General features: G+C 40.6%; 1 protein-coding gene across 10 annotated transcripts in view; it reads left to right on the top strand.

The window, feature by feature from the left end:
• The window catches only part of Gria4 (glutamate ionotropic receptor AMPA type subunit 4), a 371,791-nt gene that overhangs the window by 75,567 nt on the left and 279,133 nt on the right, over nt 1-17,091 (top strand). The gene's annotated exons all lie outside the window — the stretch shown is intronic.

Below are 17,091 nucleotides of genomic sequence, written 5' to 3'. Positions count from 1 at the left end.
CTCTAGGAAAATTACAGTAGCTTTCACAATAATTAATGATCTGAACCAGAGACATAGGTTTCTGAGCAAACTCCCCAGGTTTAAAGTGACCAACTCCTAGAGTGAGAAATGACAGAACCCTCAATTTTTACATAAAATTAAGCCATCAGCTATTTATTATTCTTAATGGTCAAATACATTATCCTCACAGAGGAAACAAAATCTATTTCCAATCATTATTACTCTATTCTCTAGCATTAATTATGAATCTATGCCTTTGAAATCTATAACTTGTTTTTAATAGTGATAGGTCTAGATTATCTTTTTTTTCCATTTGACATGATTTTTATTAATAAGTAAAGAAAGAATATACAAGAAAAAAGGCAAGTTTCAAGTTGCAGCTTAGTCTTTGTTTTTTCCTTCTTTCTTTTTCTTTCTTTCTTTTTTTAAATTTTTTTTATTTTGCAATACAATTCAGTTCTACATATCAGCCATGGATTCCCTTGTTCTCCCTCCTCCCGCCCCCCTCCCCTTCCCCCCAGCCCACCCCCCATTCCCATCTCCTCCAGGGCAAGGCCTCTCCCACGGACTGAGATCTACCTGGTAGACTCAGTCCAGGTAGGTCCAGTCCCCTCCTCCCAGACCGAGCCAAGCGACCCTGCATAGGCCCCAGGTTTCAAACAGCCAACTCATGCAATGAGCACAGGACCCGGTCCCACTGCCTGGATGCCTCCCAAACAGATCAAGCCAATCAACTGTCTCACCCATTCAGAGGGCCTGATCCAGTTGGGGACCCCTCAGCCATTGGTTCATAGTTCATGTGTTTCCATTCGTTTGGCTATTTGTCCCTGTGCTTTATCCAACCTTGGTCTCAACAATTCTTGCTCATATAAACCGTCCTCTTTCTCGCTAATTGGACTCCCAGAGCTCCACCCGGGGCCTAGCCATGGATCTCTGCATCCAGATCCCTCAGTCGTTGGATGGGGTTTCTAGCACGACAATTAGGGTGTTTGGCCATCCCATCACCAGAGTAGGTCAGTTCGGGCTGTCTATCGACCATTACCAGCAGTCTGTTATGGGGGTATCTTTGTGGATTTCTGTTGGCCTCTCTAGCTTCTTCCTATTCTCATGTGGTCTTCATTTACCATGGTCTCCTATTCCTTGTTCTCCCTCTCTGTTGTTGATCCAGCTGGGATCTCCTGCTCCCCCAAGCTCTCTTTCCCTCGATCCTTGCCCTTCATTACCCCCACTCATGTCCAGGCTGTTCATGTGGATCTCTTCCATCTGCAATATGGCGCTTTCTTAGAAAATTGGGAATCAATCTCCCCCAAGATCCAGCTATACCACTCTTGGGCATATACCCAAGGAATGCTCAATCATACCACAAGAGCACTTGTTCAGCTATGTTCATATCAGCATTGTTTGTAATTGCCAGAACATGGAAACAACCTAGATGCCCTTCAACTGAAGAATGGATAAACAAAATGTGGTACATATACATAATGGAGTACTACTCAGCAGAGAAAAACAATGACATCATGAGGTTTGCAGGCAAATGGATGGATCTAGAAAAAAATCATCCTGAGTGAGGTAACCCAGACTCAGAAAGACAAACATGGTATGTACTCACTCATAGGAGGATACTAGATGTGGAACAAGGATGACTGGTCTGCTACTCACATCACCAGGGAGGCTACCTGGAAAACAGGACCCAAAGAAAGACACAGGGATCACCCAATGATGGAGAAATGGATTATCCTCATCTTAAGACTCCAAAGAATGAAATTTTTCAATTAAGATCAAACACTTAAGTTATAACTATAATACTTTTTAAAAAGATGTATAGTTTACCTATGTACAATAAAAATGCATGTTAATTTTTCAGATTTTTATTTTGATGGCATTTTGTAGCAATTCCATATTATATTTGTGTAACACTTTATAATTCTCAAATTATTATATGGGATGCTTCTTGAAATAAGGTAATGATGGATATCATATAGTATTTTCCTATGCTTATATTCAAAGTTATCTAATGTAGACAAAAAGTGTATTTCTGGCACTTCTGATGTATATGTTTTGATTGAAAATGTGCTAATGACATAGGAATTTGTTTAAAGTTGCTACCAAGCTTAAATATCTAAGATTTAAAATTCCAATATATATTATTTCCAAATAAAATAATATATATCCTACTGTTTGGAAACTTCTACAGGTTTTTATTTATGAATTAATTATGAGAGATCTTTATGAAAATGTTTGTTTATAAAATTGTCATTTCACTTGTTACTCACTGGAATATGAGCTATTCCCACTCCTTTTCTGGACAGAATAATAAATTACAAACAAAGAAAAGAAAAGAAAAGAAAAGGAAGATAGTAAGTGGTCTTACCTTTAGCTAGTGTGCTCAAAAAAAAATAGCTATTTGAGATTGATTTTTGACTGGGAAATGTTTGTATGAAGATTTTATTAAGACTGGTTACAATAAAAGATAAATTCCTGTAAGTGGTTTCATTTTCTGAGTAGAAATTAGGTTAATAGTATTTGTCTCTGAAAACAGTGTAACAAGAAAAATGTGAGTGGTCCTCAATCTTATTTCAGTGGCAAAATAAAAAGAAGGATTTGGATGAAATAAGCTATCTGAGCTAAATAAGATCACTTTGAAAACAGTATTCACCCTTTTAGAATTAATATTGCTTAAATTGATACACCATATCATCAGAGTACTAGAAAATGGTACATTGACTGACCTTCTTGTTTATTTATTTAATATCCTCTTCAACAAACTCATAAAGACTCCTTAGCATTTGGTACCGGTGTTGTTTCTCATAGGCCATCCAAAGCTTTGAAATTTTGAAGAATCATTTGTATTTATTTCACTTATGGATAAAACAGGAAATAAAACCAATCATCTTGTAGAAGAATGGGATTTCAGTTGTGTCTGGAAAAAGGTAGGACTCACCAAGTGTCTGTAAGGGGCTGGAACTCACAGTATGTCTGGAAAGGAGTAGGACTCATCATGTATCTGAACGGGGTGGGATTCCTGGTGAGTCTGAAAGTGGGTGAGATTCCTAGTGTTTCAGAAAAGGAGCAGTATTCCTGGTATGTCTGGACACGCTGTTTGTGATGTGGTGGAATATCTCATCTCAGATTGATTACCTAATACCTGGGTTCTCCAGGAAAAGAGGATGACAGAAATCAAAAAGGAACTGTGCTACCCAAGCACATCTGGAGGTTACTATGAACTTCTAGCTGTAACCTGCCTTTAGAGATGAACAGATGCGATATCAAAGTGAGATGTTTAACAATAAATTCAATTTTCAAAATGAAGCACAAACATTAAGTAAGTTTGAGTCTGAAAGACATTTTGCTCTTGACTTTAAATCATTGACAGATTAAGTTACATAAAAATAGTACACTAAATTTTGTGGAATTTCCATTTTAAGGGTCAAACTGGTTACATATCAATACTTTCATGTGAAAACACAATACTTCTGATAAGTGTAGGATATGCAGAAATAAATAAGACATAATTTTGTTGCTTAAACTTTTGTTCCTGTGAGTAAAGAGGCACATGTGAAAATGAGTGGTTGATATGATCAAAAACATTTTAAGGTGGGAGCAAAAAACGTGGTGGAGTGTGCTCTATGAGAAGAGAGAAGCACTGTAAAATGTACTTAAGCAGGAAAATATACAGTTCCAAGAAGAAAATTATCCTGGTATAGGTAATAAGTAAAAGAAAAGAAACAAAAGTCTAAAAATCAATGTAGATAGATCATAATCACTCTTAAAATCATATAACTAGTATTGAAATCTACACTATAAGGAACAATAAAGATTGTAAAAACACAGTTAAAATGTCACATAAACTACCATAAAATAAGAAAACTGCTTGTGATGCAGATCTTGAACAAACAATAAAAGACAAAGAATAAAAATAATTTGAAAGGATAATATTATGGACAAAAGAACATAAAAGGCCAATAAGTAAAAGAGTATGTTACATGTTGAAGATAGAGCAAATATGTTAGATTACATTTATTAAAGATGACCAGTTAAACAGGTGTATTTTGTGGTTTTGGTGTTAAATGAATCAATGATTATATCTAATTCTGGTTGAAGGATTGCAAAGAAGTAGAATCTCATGACATTGTAATTGGGGAAAAACAAAAACTTCATTAGAAGATCAGCTCCTATTGAGTTTAGGAGACAAGGCTCCTATTGCTGTAAAGAGGCACCATGACTATAGCACCTCTTATATAGGAAGGTATTTAGTTTGGGCATGCTTAAAGACTCAGAAGTTTAGTCCATCGTTTTGGTGTGTCATACAGGCAGATACCATGCTAGAGAGGTAGCTGAGAACTCTACATCTGGAATGATAGGCAACACGAAGAGAGAGTGACAGCACTTGAAACCTCAAAGCCCACCCATAGTGACACACTTCCTCCAACAAGGCCACACCTACTCCAACAAGGCCACACCTACTCCAACAAGGCCACACCTACTCCATAAAGGCCATAGCTCCTAATTGTGCCACTCCCTATTTGAGTGAGTCTATGGGGGTAGAAGATAAGTCTCTTTACACTATCTAAAAGCAAAAATCCTTCAAGCAAAGTGTGAGGAGATGTGTACATGCTTTCTGAACCTTTTTTTGACCCCAAACTTTAAAGTCTCAATTTTATTACAAAAGTTCATGATTATGAATTCAAGTGAATCTTGGACACATTAAATTTGAAATGTCTTTCTCTATCTGTTTAACATTCTTTTAAAATCTTCACCATCATGATTCTTTTCTGAAGGAGATTACCAACAGTATTAGCTAGATATCACTGCCATTTACAGGAGAAAATCTCATACAAAATCATATTCATGCCTTCTAGGAACAAAGTTTTCCAAAAATGGGACATTTAAGTTACTTTTTTTTCATGTTTCTGAGACACAGTCTCAAGATCCCTGACTAGCTTTGAACTACTGACTATGTAGTTAGCTGAAACCACTGATCTTCCTACCTCCAATTCCTTATTGCTGGGATGACAAGCATTCACCACCTAACTAATACTAATGACTGTTACAGTTCCATCTTTATCATTTTTTTCCATAAGCTCAGCAAGCCTCATGATCAAGACCCTTCAGTTCAATCAATCCATGTCTTTGTGGTTTCAAGTCCAGCCCCCTTTGCAACCAGTTCTTTCAGAATAGTCTGTAAGGTAATGACCAATAGATACTAGGAAGCAAGACTTGTTCTTATTTAAAAGCATAGCCTGTCTCTACTGAAAAGCCATCAAGTATCTGTCATCATCAATGGGTGATTATTCTTGTAACTTGTCAGCCTCCTTTATCTAGCATATCCTTCTCCTGGTCCTAGCAGTACCTGAAAAACCTTTGTACTGCATTTTTCTCCAGTGCTCTTTCTATTAACGTGTTTTAATGTTAGAGTGAGAAAAGTAATATAATGTCTCCACCTATCTAGGATTTGTGACTTTTCTATACAATTGGAATTGCCTCAGTTTCCAAGACAGTTTCCCCTACTCCTACTTTAAGCAAGTTCACACTTGCCTTCCCCTCTTCATTATTTCTCCTACTCAATTACTCAAGTCATATTCTCAGGTTTAAAGAAGTTACTCATTATTGCTGGGTCCTATCAGCTCCCTCTGGGGAGAAGGGGAGAAGACATAGCTTCAACAGCACAAACACTGGAGTCAGGTAAAAGGCAAACAGCAGACTCATTTATTCAGCAATGGGCAGAGCCTTATATACCCTTCTCCCAGCACCCAAGCTACATCCCGATCCAGTGACATTGCATGGTCACCCATTATTGGCTAAGCATGATCAGGACCTCTGACAGTGCCTGTTGCTAGGCTCTCAGGCAGACTCCAGGTTGACTCATCTCTTGGCCATACATATCTTCCTACATATCCACCCCTTTTTATTTATTACATGAGCACTCAGTGGAAGCCAGAGCTCTTTGCTCAGGCCTTGTTGACCCTGCCTCATGAGGGCTCAGCAAGTGGACTGTGCCTTCTTAGGTTGGGTTGCCTAACAAGCTCTTACTCATCATTGACTACCAGCCCTTGAAGAATATCCATTCCTAGAGAGCCACCCAGGGGGAGAGGGTTAGGCAGTAGCCTTTTGAATTTCAGAGAATCAGGGATGCATAACCTCCTGTGGAAGGCTATGAACAGGATGTCTAAGAGCCATTAAAACTGAAAGGGTTGCTTTAGTCACTGCCAGATGCTGTCAGACGTGCTGCAGGAGACATATAAAGAGAATAAGGATTAACAGAACCACCCCGCCAATTAAAGCATATGTGAGCATACAGGAGGGATCAAACAGCCTTTTAAAGTTGTCCTAGACCTTAGTTAAAAAAAAAAAAATCTGTCTCCAATTACATTGTCAGGACCCTGGTTATATTGAGACCGGGTATTTATGCCCAGAGTAGGATTTGAGTAATTAAGGGGATGAGGTAAATTGCCTGGAAGTGTGGATCACAGGCCAGTAGGGACATATCTCTTACTAATTCTATTTCTTAGGCATTGGACAAGAGAAAGAAAAAAAGGGGAGGTAAAGCAAAGGGCTTTCTCCACAGAGCAGGCACCCTCCAATCTTTTGGTGGTCAGCACCAGGTCCATAAAGGGCAGGCCAAGGGAAGAGTTGGTGGTAAACATCACAGGGAAAGCAGGGGAGTTAATTGCCACTGGCAACAGAATGGGAGGCAAGGGAACCAGAACCCATAGATCTTCTGCTTTTGAAGGAATAAAAGGGGCAATGGTGGTGAGTATGTACATTACCCATCCATGACCAATTCTTCTTTGGTGGAGGTGAGCTGGTCCATGGATGGACAAGCTGGTCACTGATGAGACCCATATTGGCATAGTTGCACTCTGAGGAAAAACACAAGCATACCCTCTCCACTGGGTCAGCAGGAGGCCTAATGGCTGCCATTGGAGGAAGATAGGGTCTTTCTATCTTACTAGGGGTAGAAGTGTGTCCTGGAGAAGGAAAACCTTATATGTGGGACTGAGTTCCTCCTCAGCTGAGAAAATTTATATGGAAAGGACTTCAGTTAGGGCCAAATGGGGGTCTCTTTTGACTCTGGCAAGATGGTCTTGGCCAACAGTTCTTTAAGAGTTCTGTTGGTTCTTTACATGATGGCTCATCCCTGAGGATTATAGGGGTTGCCAGTAATAAGAGAGGCCTTCCAGGATCCCAGGAAGTCATTAAACTGTTGAGAGGCATAGGCAGGGCATTGTCAGTCTTCACAGTTCAAGGCACCCCCATGACCAACATGGCCAATTTAAGGGCTTTAATATCATTAACAGCATTCTCCCTAGAAAGGGCAAGGCCATACACAAAGGAGGAGCACATATCCAGTATCACATGAACATATCTAAGATTACCAAAAGGAATATAATGGGTAACATCCATTAAGTCAGGGGGGTTGACCCTGCACATTGAAATGGCCCCAAAGGGGCAAGAGGAGCTCAGTTGGCACACAACAGAGACAAATGTTTGCACTAGAAAATTGGCAGCTTGAGGAGAAGCCTATGCAGGTTCTGTGGAGACAGGTGAAATTGCTGGTGAAGAGCCCTGGCTTGTTTTAGGAGGTCTATACTAACTGTTAATATGATGGTATCTGTAACCTCATTTCCTTGGGCCAATATTCCTGGTAATTTGGAGTGGGATCTAGTATGTGGTAGGCTATCTGATTTAAGGCATTTTACATGAGCAGCATAGTGCTGGCAATGGGAGTCAGTGAATCTTTTTGACTTGAGAAAAGGCCAGCACACAAACTGCCTATTCAGTCTAATGGCTGTCAAAAAAAAATATTAATTGGTTTGGTCTGGCACTCCACTAGAACCTTCAGGAGGGCCAGGAGCCCAACTGAATGGAACCAGGGTTAGGGATAACATACATAACATCTTTAAAGCCAGGATGCTGGATTAAAAACACCATATCTGTTTGTTTGGAATCTGAAAAGGCCAGGGTGGTGTGAGAGTGGGAATGGAAGAGGGCTGTATTTGTATTGGAAGTGGGAGCTCTGCCAAGATCTTGTTTTTGGCAAATGATTGTCAATAATTCCTGTGAATCCTGCAACCACTTCCTGGAATGAGATAGAATCCTCCCAGAGGGACTGGGTGCTCTTTAGAGAAAAGGGGAAGACAAGCTTATCTGGCTCTCATCCATATGTTCGTGCCAGCATTCATGCCTTAAGGCCAAGTAGAGAGGACTGCTTAAACTTAGAGATGACCTTGTGCAGGTCAGCATGTGCTTGGTGTATCCATCGAAGGGGCCCAGATTGCTATAGTACTCCCCCAAATCCCCTGGGTGTCCAGAGGACCATTGCCAATAAGGGCCTTTGGGGTCATGGGCGTTGTAGACTGGAGGTGGCTAGAATGGCCAAAACATTTTGTAACAAATCTTTAGCTTCTTGGGTAACCTAACCTTAGTGGAGCCCTCCAACAATGAAAAGAGATGTCTCATCTCTTGGTCAGGGATGGGCAGAAAGGGTTTTTAAGCCGATTAACCATGTCACAAAGTGGTTATAATTCTGAGAGTGAGTACAATTCCTTCGTTTCCAATCTAAAGGAAAGTAGGAGGACCTGTTTAGCAATGGAAAAGCCTAAAAAGGAAAGGGGGGTGGGGAAGTACCACTTGAACCTTATCTGACGCCAACATCAGATGTAATGACAGGAGATCTTTTAACATTCTTTCAGCAGTCTTTGCAGATAGACTGCATCCAGATGTGCCAGAAGTAGATCATCCATGTAATAGATTAAGAGAATATCCTTGCGAATATTTACCAAGCCCTAAGAAACATGTAACTGACAGACTGTGGGACTAGTCTTCATTCCTTGTGGCACCAGGGGAATTTGAAAAAGCAATCTGTAATATCTAAAACTAAAATATAATAAGATGGAGGAACAGCAATAGGGTAGGGGAGACCTGGTGGTGTATACCTCATTTTTTCCATTTAATCACTAACTGCATGAAGATCCTGCAGGAGGTGGTATCATCTCGATCTCTTGGGAATAACAAATATGGGGGGTATTATGTTTACTTGGGGTCAGTTCTATGTACCCCATCTTTAACTGTTCTGAAATTAATTCCTTTAGGATTGACAGCTTGGGTTCAATTATAGACCACTGTTCCACCCAGATGTCTTGATTTGAGAGCCATGTCAATGGAATGGGGCTAGAAGGCTCAAACGTGGTGGATTTCTGAGGGACAGTAGCCCTTATAATTGGGTGTGAGACTCATGCGTAGGATCGCAATTTGCCAACCCTGTCTTTTCATGGATCTGAAGGTCATCAAAGAATGCTCTATTGTCAGTAGTTAGAATATCACACATATCCTCCAAGATGTCTCTGCCCCAGAGGTTTCTTGGTACTGTAGGAACAATAGGGTGAATGGCTCCCTTGTTGCCATCAAGATCTTTCCAATGGACTGAATGGGTGGTAATTTTTGAATCTTGTTGGCCTCCTACTCCACCGATGGGAGGATTAGGTCTAAATTTCCAATGGGGGAAGTGGAACATCTCCATTTCTGTTAATCTGGTGATGTCTGCACCCTTGTCCACCAAGCCTTTAACAGCTTGTCCATCAAGATAGATGGCCAGAATTGGGGAGTGTAGAAAAATGGGCAGTGTCCAATAGACTTTTGGATTACCAGAGCCTTCTCTTACTGGTGGGGCTGAGGAACACACCGCTTGGAGTTTAAAGGGGTTGATCCTTTGCCAGGCTGTTATCTGCAATCCTTTGCCCAGTGAAATCCCTTATTGTATCAGGGGCATTGGGTCCCGGGGCAGTCACACTGCAAATGGCCTGGTTTGCCACATCCCCAGCAAGATCTGTCTACTTGGGGGCCCTTGGGTGTGTCAATGGCATGCAATGTCCACAAGGAGGGCATCCAGGGAAGTAGTGAGGGCAGCAGTGGGACTATTATTGGGGTCAAGATCTCTTGTGGCCAGGACACACTTGTGAATGCCCTCATGACAGACCAATGTAACCTCACTGCGGGTGGGTGCATTATGCCATTCCTAAACTAATTGTTTGATTAACATTCCCTTAGTAGGGCCTGGGTCTACTCTCCACTGTCTTGTTGACACATTCAAGAAAATCAGTAAATGTTCCCCTGGCTGTTATAAGATTGCAGAAGTAAGCTGAAGGATCCTGCAGGGTGCATGCCTTAAGATCTTTGAAGGCTGTAGCTAGAGTTTTCCTGCCTGGCCCACAGTCAGGATAAATCTCTGCCACCCGCCAGTCCCACAACCGCTCAAACCCGACCAAGTAAACAGAGACTTATATTGGTTACAAACTGTATGGACGTGGCAGGCTTCTTGCTAACTGTTCTTACAGCTTAAATTAATCCATTTCCATTAATCTATACCTTGCCACATGGCTCATGGCTTACCGGCATCTTTACATGCTGTTTCTCATCATGGCGGCTGGCAGTGTCTCTCTGACTCAGCCTTCCACTTCCCAGCTCTATTCTCCTCCTTGTCCCGCCTATACTTCCTGTCTGGCCACGGGCCAATCAGTGATTTATTTATTGACCAATCAGCAACACATTTGACATACAGACCATCCCACAGCACTTCCCCTTTTCTTTTCTTAAAAAGGAAGGTTTTAACCTTTACACACCTCCAAAGTCAGCTTGGTATATTTGGGAATTTGGGCATAGCTTCTCTTACTACTTCCTGCTGGAGGGGGGGCGCTGTATCTTATGGGGACACAAAGAATATTTTAGGATTATGGAGTAGTCCATGAGGGTGTATCGTCTGAGCCAGTTGCCTTGAAACGGTTCTGGATGTTGGATCATCTGGGCCATGGTGTCATCGGAGACCTTTCAGGTGGTCTTGGCTGGTCAAACCTGATGTATCTTAATCTGGAACAAATCCATAGCCTCTGGCTTTCTGTGGAAACAAAAGCAGAGCCTCCTTTCCAAAGCAACATATCTTTACATCCAAATTTTGAAGTCAAGGTACCTTTAAAATATACATTTTGGCATAACTCAACAGCTTTTGTAATCAAATGTTTTTCTTTAGTTACGAATATTAAAGAGAACATAATCCAGATTCTTTGTGTGGTAGCCAGCTTTACGTGGCTTATTTTTTTATATTAGCTTGAGCCTATTGCTTTGAACTGCAGCCTTCTAAGCCTGAAATGGCGCTGGCGCTGCTGGCTCTGCCCACTTCAGCTTCCCAACATGGCGGTGATACGTTTTTCGCCAACTCTGGGAGCCATCAACGCTCAGAAATAGTGGGTCTATGCTTCTATCAAAGCAGCGTGTAGCCCAGAAACCTCTTTTTTTTTTTGTTTTGTACTAGCAAAGGCTAAATCCACCACACAGCTTAATGTGTCACTTGCAGAGGCCTCATTCCCACCATACTGCAGGTGGAGCATGCACGCACGCCAGGAACCCGCCATAGTAGCTCAAACACGCAGGCTGCCGCTAGCTTAAAAGAGACAACTAGGAGCTGTTTTTAGCTCTGTTTTAGAATCTTTTTACTCAGGTTTTAGGTGGAAACTCTTGCCAACACGTTGGGCGCCATTTGTAGTTAGAGTTTTCCTGCCTGGCCCACAGTCAGGATAAATCTCTACCACCCGCCAGTCCCACAACCGCTCAAACCCGACCAAGTAAACACAGAGACTTATATTGGTTACAAACTGTATGGCCGTGGCAGGCTTCTTGCTATCTGTTCTTACAGCTTAAATTAATCCATTTCCATTAATCTATACCTTGCCACATGGCTCATGGCTTACCGGCATCTTTACATGCTGTTTCTCATCATGGCGGCTGGCAGTGTCTCTCTGACTCAGCCTTCCACTTCCCAGCTCTATTCTCCTCCTTGTCCCGCCTATACTTCCTGTCTGGCCACGGGCCAATCAGTGATTTATTTATTGACCAATCAGCAACACATTTGACATACAGACCATCCCACAGCAGAAGGCCAGGTCAGAAACCTGTTCGTAGTAGGCTTGATGGCCAATCTGTGCCTGATGGATGGGATGGACAAAGTTACCTAGTCCAGTGAGCATGTCAGGGGTCACTGGAATGTTAATTAAGAGGTTCGTTCATACTTGTGCTTCTGCTTGAGCATTGTAAGCCGATTTCCAGCTAAGAAAGGCAGCCGGCTCCAACACAGCTTTGAGCAGACTATACCAATCAAAGTAAGTCTGTAATTGCATTGTCCATTGAGTGAGGACCTGTTTGAAGTAAGGTGAATCCAGGCCAGACTCATTAACCACCTTCTGGAAAAGGGAGAGTTCAGTTATGGAGGTGGAAATCCAGGGCTGGTTAGTGGCATTTTGTCCCAGGTTGATTGGGAAGGCTTCCACTAGACTTTGAGGCCTGAGATGGGGTGTGGGGGGACTGCAGTGGCTGGAAGGCATACCACAGTGAGAGGGGATTTCCACCTTCAGGGGCAGGTGGACATTGAGGCACTTCACTCCTGGGGTACTGCGGCGGAGGTGTCCTCCCACTGTGGGAGTGGGGCTGACAAGGAAGCAGTACATATGATCTTAATTGTAGCCATGATTTCCTCAGCAGGTTTCACAGGGCCTGAACTGTGTGCCTTCTCCTTATCAGGTGCCATAGAGTGATCAGACATAGAAGAGGTGGAGGTGATGGAGAGGTTACCCATTTTGTAGAGGGAGGCAGCAGGTGAGCAACAGTCAGAGAGAGGATTGCAGTCAACAGGGTGGAAAGTTGTGTCGGACCATTTATGCTCAGTGCTAAGTGGGGGACTTCTGTGGTTTCTTAAACCGTATGCCCACATGGTGTCTCTGGATGAGGGATGGCATTTGGGAGCTGAGCCTTGGTTTCGCCTCCTGGGGGGTCAGCTCTTATGTGGAGGTAGCAGGTGAACTGAAACAGAAAAAAATGTGCCTTCCTAACTGGACAGGCAGGCAAACATGACAGACAACACAGAAGAAGGAAAGTAAAAGGGGGTCCCAATGCTTGCCTGCTGAAAGGACCAAAAAACACACAAATTGAGGGGCCTTCTCACTGAAACACACAATCTTGGGGGCTCTGTCCAACACCCCCAAGTAAGGGTAGGGAGATGACCAGAACCTCTTTGGACACCAGATGTTGCTGGGTCCTAATGGCTCCCTGGGGGAAGGTTTGAGAAAGTGCAGCATCAACAGCACAGACACTGGGAGTTAGGTAAAAGGCAAACAGCAGACTTCATTTATTCAGCAATGGGGAGAACCTTATATACCCTCCTCCTAGCACTCATACTTTGTCCCGATCCAGTGACATTGTGTGGTCACCCCTTATTGGTTAGGCATGATCAGGACCTCTGACAGTGCCTATTGCTAGGCCCTCAGGCAGACTCCAGGTTGGCTCATCTCTCAGCCTTGTAGGCCTTATCTTCCTACAACTCATTTATTATTATTATTTATTTTAAGAACTTAATGGCTTTTGGACAAGCTTAATATTCATATGATCCGAGTTTTATATGCAGTAACATTTGCTGCATATGACTTAGTTTTCTTCAATTTTTTCTGTTTTTGAGATTATAATTGCCATCATTTCACCCTATGTTATCCACCCTCCAAATCTTTTTCAAATTCTTGGTGTCATTTTTTCATTGTTATTGAATATGTACATACCTGCATATCCCTAAATATAACCTGCTCAGTCTGTATATTATTATTTGCATGTATGTTTTCAAGGCTGACTACTTGGTATTAAATGACCAATTTGTCTTCTTCCCTAAGGAAGGATATTTCTCCCACTCTTAGCATTTCTTAGTTGCCTGTAGTTTTTGTTTGCTTGTTTGTTTATTTTTCTTTTATTGCAGTGTGTGTGTGTGTGTGTGTGTGTGTGTGTGTGTGTGTGTGTGTGTGTGTGTAGGGTTGAGTCCTCATGTGCTTTTTCCTTTCTACTTCAGCATGTCTATTGTTGTCCTTATCAGTGTACCTTCTGACATTACTAGGATACTTAATGTTTTAAGTGGCAACCAATCACAATGTCTAAAAATGAAATAATGTAGTCGGATAGGGATTCTCTTGAAAGCTGTCATGTGATCAACTGAGAGTGACTGGGAATGAATGCATAAAAGTCATAGTTCTGAGATAAGTATTTGAAACAGTTTAGATATGAAGATTAAGCTTATTCCACAAACTTCTCAATATTTCTTGTTCAAATGTGCAAAATATAAAAAATAGTGTGGCTTTTTCACAGAACCTTGGTAATTTTCACACACACACTCCACACACTAGCAATGGTGTCAAGGTTGGATGGAGAATAATCTTTGTGACCTTTTCTAGGGATTAAAATGAAGTCACATATTGGATAATGTTCAGTTTTAATAAAGGCACAGTTATTAAAGAACCACAATCAACATCTATAATAAATATTTAAATTATGTGAGTTAATCTGCCAGTCAATTTTATTGCTGCTCTTTTGCTATGTGAATGCACATTTTTTGAACTTGGTTTTCATTTCTTCATCTTTAAATGAGAAGGTTGACTTGTCTCTTTTCTCATTTGGAGGTTAGTAACATTGACATTTTATGACAGAGTGTGTGGGGAGAATCATTCTTAGCATTCCTTTATAGAATAATAATGGATTGTGTTAATTTTCTTCAATATCAAGAATTTTTCAAAAGAAGACTTGAAGTATAAATGGTTGGCTATGTCTTCTGGATGAGGGAAGTTTTCCAGTGTAGGTATGTATTCTGTATATACAAACAAGAAAAGTCATGTTATTAACTTTTAACTAAACTCAACAAAAAAAAACGATAGTGGAGCCTGGAGAAATGGCTCGGTAGGTAAGAGTGATTGCCTCCCAAGCATGAAAACCTGAGTGCCAATCACTAACACCTACAAAAAAGCCAGGTGGACTCACTTCTAACATCAGTGCTATAGAAGACAGACACAAAAGAATTGTGGGGCTTGCTAGCTGCCACCCTAGCTCTAAGTTAAGTAAGAGAATGTGTTCAAGAGAATAAGATAGAGTCCCAGAGCAGGATACCCAATACCTTCCTCTGACTTTGGGCATGCACAAGAACACATTAACACAAAGACATGTGTATGCATCACACACACACACACACACACACACACACACACACACACACACAGAGAGACTGTAAAATTACAATGTTGTAGTCTAATCATATGTTAAGAAAACATAATATAATGTTTAATATTAAGCATGACACATCCAATAAGCAGTATTAATGAAAGATTTTAAAATCTCTTCTTTGCACTAGATATTTTTAAATAATGTTCATTTTATTACATATATTAACTGAATGATTTTTTAACTTGGAATATAAGATTAGATTTCATAAAATTTATACTTCAAAAGGCATATTCAGGTACTTAAATTATTCTGAGCACAGACTGTTTTCCAAAGTGTTTCTAGTATGCTTCCTAACACATTTTCATAAAGATTCTATGGTCTACACTGAGTATCAGTTCTTCTAATTTAATTAAAGTGAAATAAAATTTATAGTCTAATTCTTTCAGCACACGATTCCATTTCAGTAACTTAGGGAACAGATACAACGAATGGCTGACATGTTGCATAGAAAATTTTTGATGATGTTACATTATTGTTTTTATTAACAACAGTAAAAAGTACTGTCCATGATTGTTCTGTCACAGTTTATAAATGGATGTGGCATCTGCAGATTAAGGTCTACAAAGAGACTTGTCTGAGTTTAGATAGCTAAACAGAATTGAATCAGATTTCGCCTTAAATTGCAGCTTTTCGTCATCCCATAGAAAAATGTTCATCTTCCAAAAGTCAAAGCATTATATTTAAGCTGAACTGAAAACTTTAGGAAATAATACCTGTATATTCTCTCTATGCACACTAGCCTTACAGAATACTGTTTGGTTCTCAGATATTTGAGAGGTTGTTTTGGTTTTGGTTTGTTTTTAATTTTGTGCATTACCTTTTTGACAGGCCTGATTATAGAATTTTATTTCTGACAATTTTACAACCTCTTTGCAACATGACATAGTGGAGTCTACCAGTCATTGTCCCAAAGCCAAGCTTGCACCTGCATCTTTACTGAATGTGCTCTCTTCAGCCAAACTTTATTTGAGCATAAGCATATGTGAGGCTGGAGTGGGGGGGGAATATTGCCTTCTTGCTACTCAAAGTATTTCTGATTTGGAAAAATAAAAATGTTGCTGTCTTTTTTAAAAAAAAAACAATATTATTTAACCACTTCTTTCCTAACTTGTAAGAAACTGATCTCTCATGGCATAGAGAGCACTGTTGCTGTCATGATGTCTTTTATTCTTTATAACTATATCTGGGTTCATTACTGAATAGCTATGTCTTTGGCAGAAAATGGGAATTTTGTTCTTTTGTTTTCTCTTGCTTTTCTGCTCTACTGATTTCTTGGCTGGATGACATCCTTTAAAGTGAGGAATCCAGGAGCCAAATTCCAGAGACTTGAATATTTGAACTAATTACATCTGACGAGTGACACCTAAAAACTTCAATGTCACATAAATATGCAGTCTTGCATCTAGTTTGTATCCCTTGTTTAAACCCTTGATAAATCCCAGCTGTACTGTAGGTACAAGAGGATACTCTGAAATGCCATAGAAGACAAGACAGTGACATTTTACCTACTCTGAAGAAATTGTGTTATTTCTCCAAGGACCCAACCTGCCTGCCATTGTCTGAAATTTAATGTTGACCGCCTCTACTACCTGGTTGACTGGTCCCTTCCTGTGTACTTCTTCCCCATCCCCATAGGTTTTTGCTTCTCATACTTAGAATTTAAATGTTACTCTTTTCTGAATCTTCTCCTAAATCCCAAGGGCACTTTGATCACATGACCTTGACTTGTGATTCTGCCCCTACACTGTTTGTTTTATCCACCATTGGAGTGTTACCATGAAAACATGGTAGACTTTTATTATATATCAAGTCTTATACTCACAAGGAGCCTAACAACAGAGCTCAATAAATGATTATCAAGTAGAGTTAACCATTTCCCTTAAACATAGAAATAAAATAAAGTTCTGGTGGATACAGCAGTTGCATTCTATATGTGTGTTCCATCAATGTAGTCTGTGTACATCCAAGTAAATTTAGTCTCTTTAAGACCCTTGAAGTTTAATAACAGTAAGCATG

Source organism: Peromyscus californicus, unplaced genomic scaffold (assembly GCF_007827085.1).
Source record: "Peromyscus californicus insignis strain IS unplaced genomic scaffold, ASM782708v3 Scaffold_11__1_contigs__length_118956290, whole genome shotgun sequence".
Classification (NCBI taxonomy): domain Eukaryota; kingdom Metazoa; phylum Chordata; class Mammalia; order Rodentia; family Cricetidae; genus Peromyscus; species Peromyscus californicus.
Note: the sequence above shows the minus strand (reverse complement) of the source record. Positions and strands in the feature narration are given on the sequence as shown.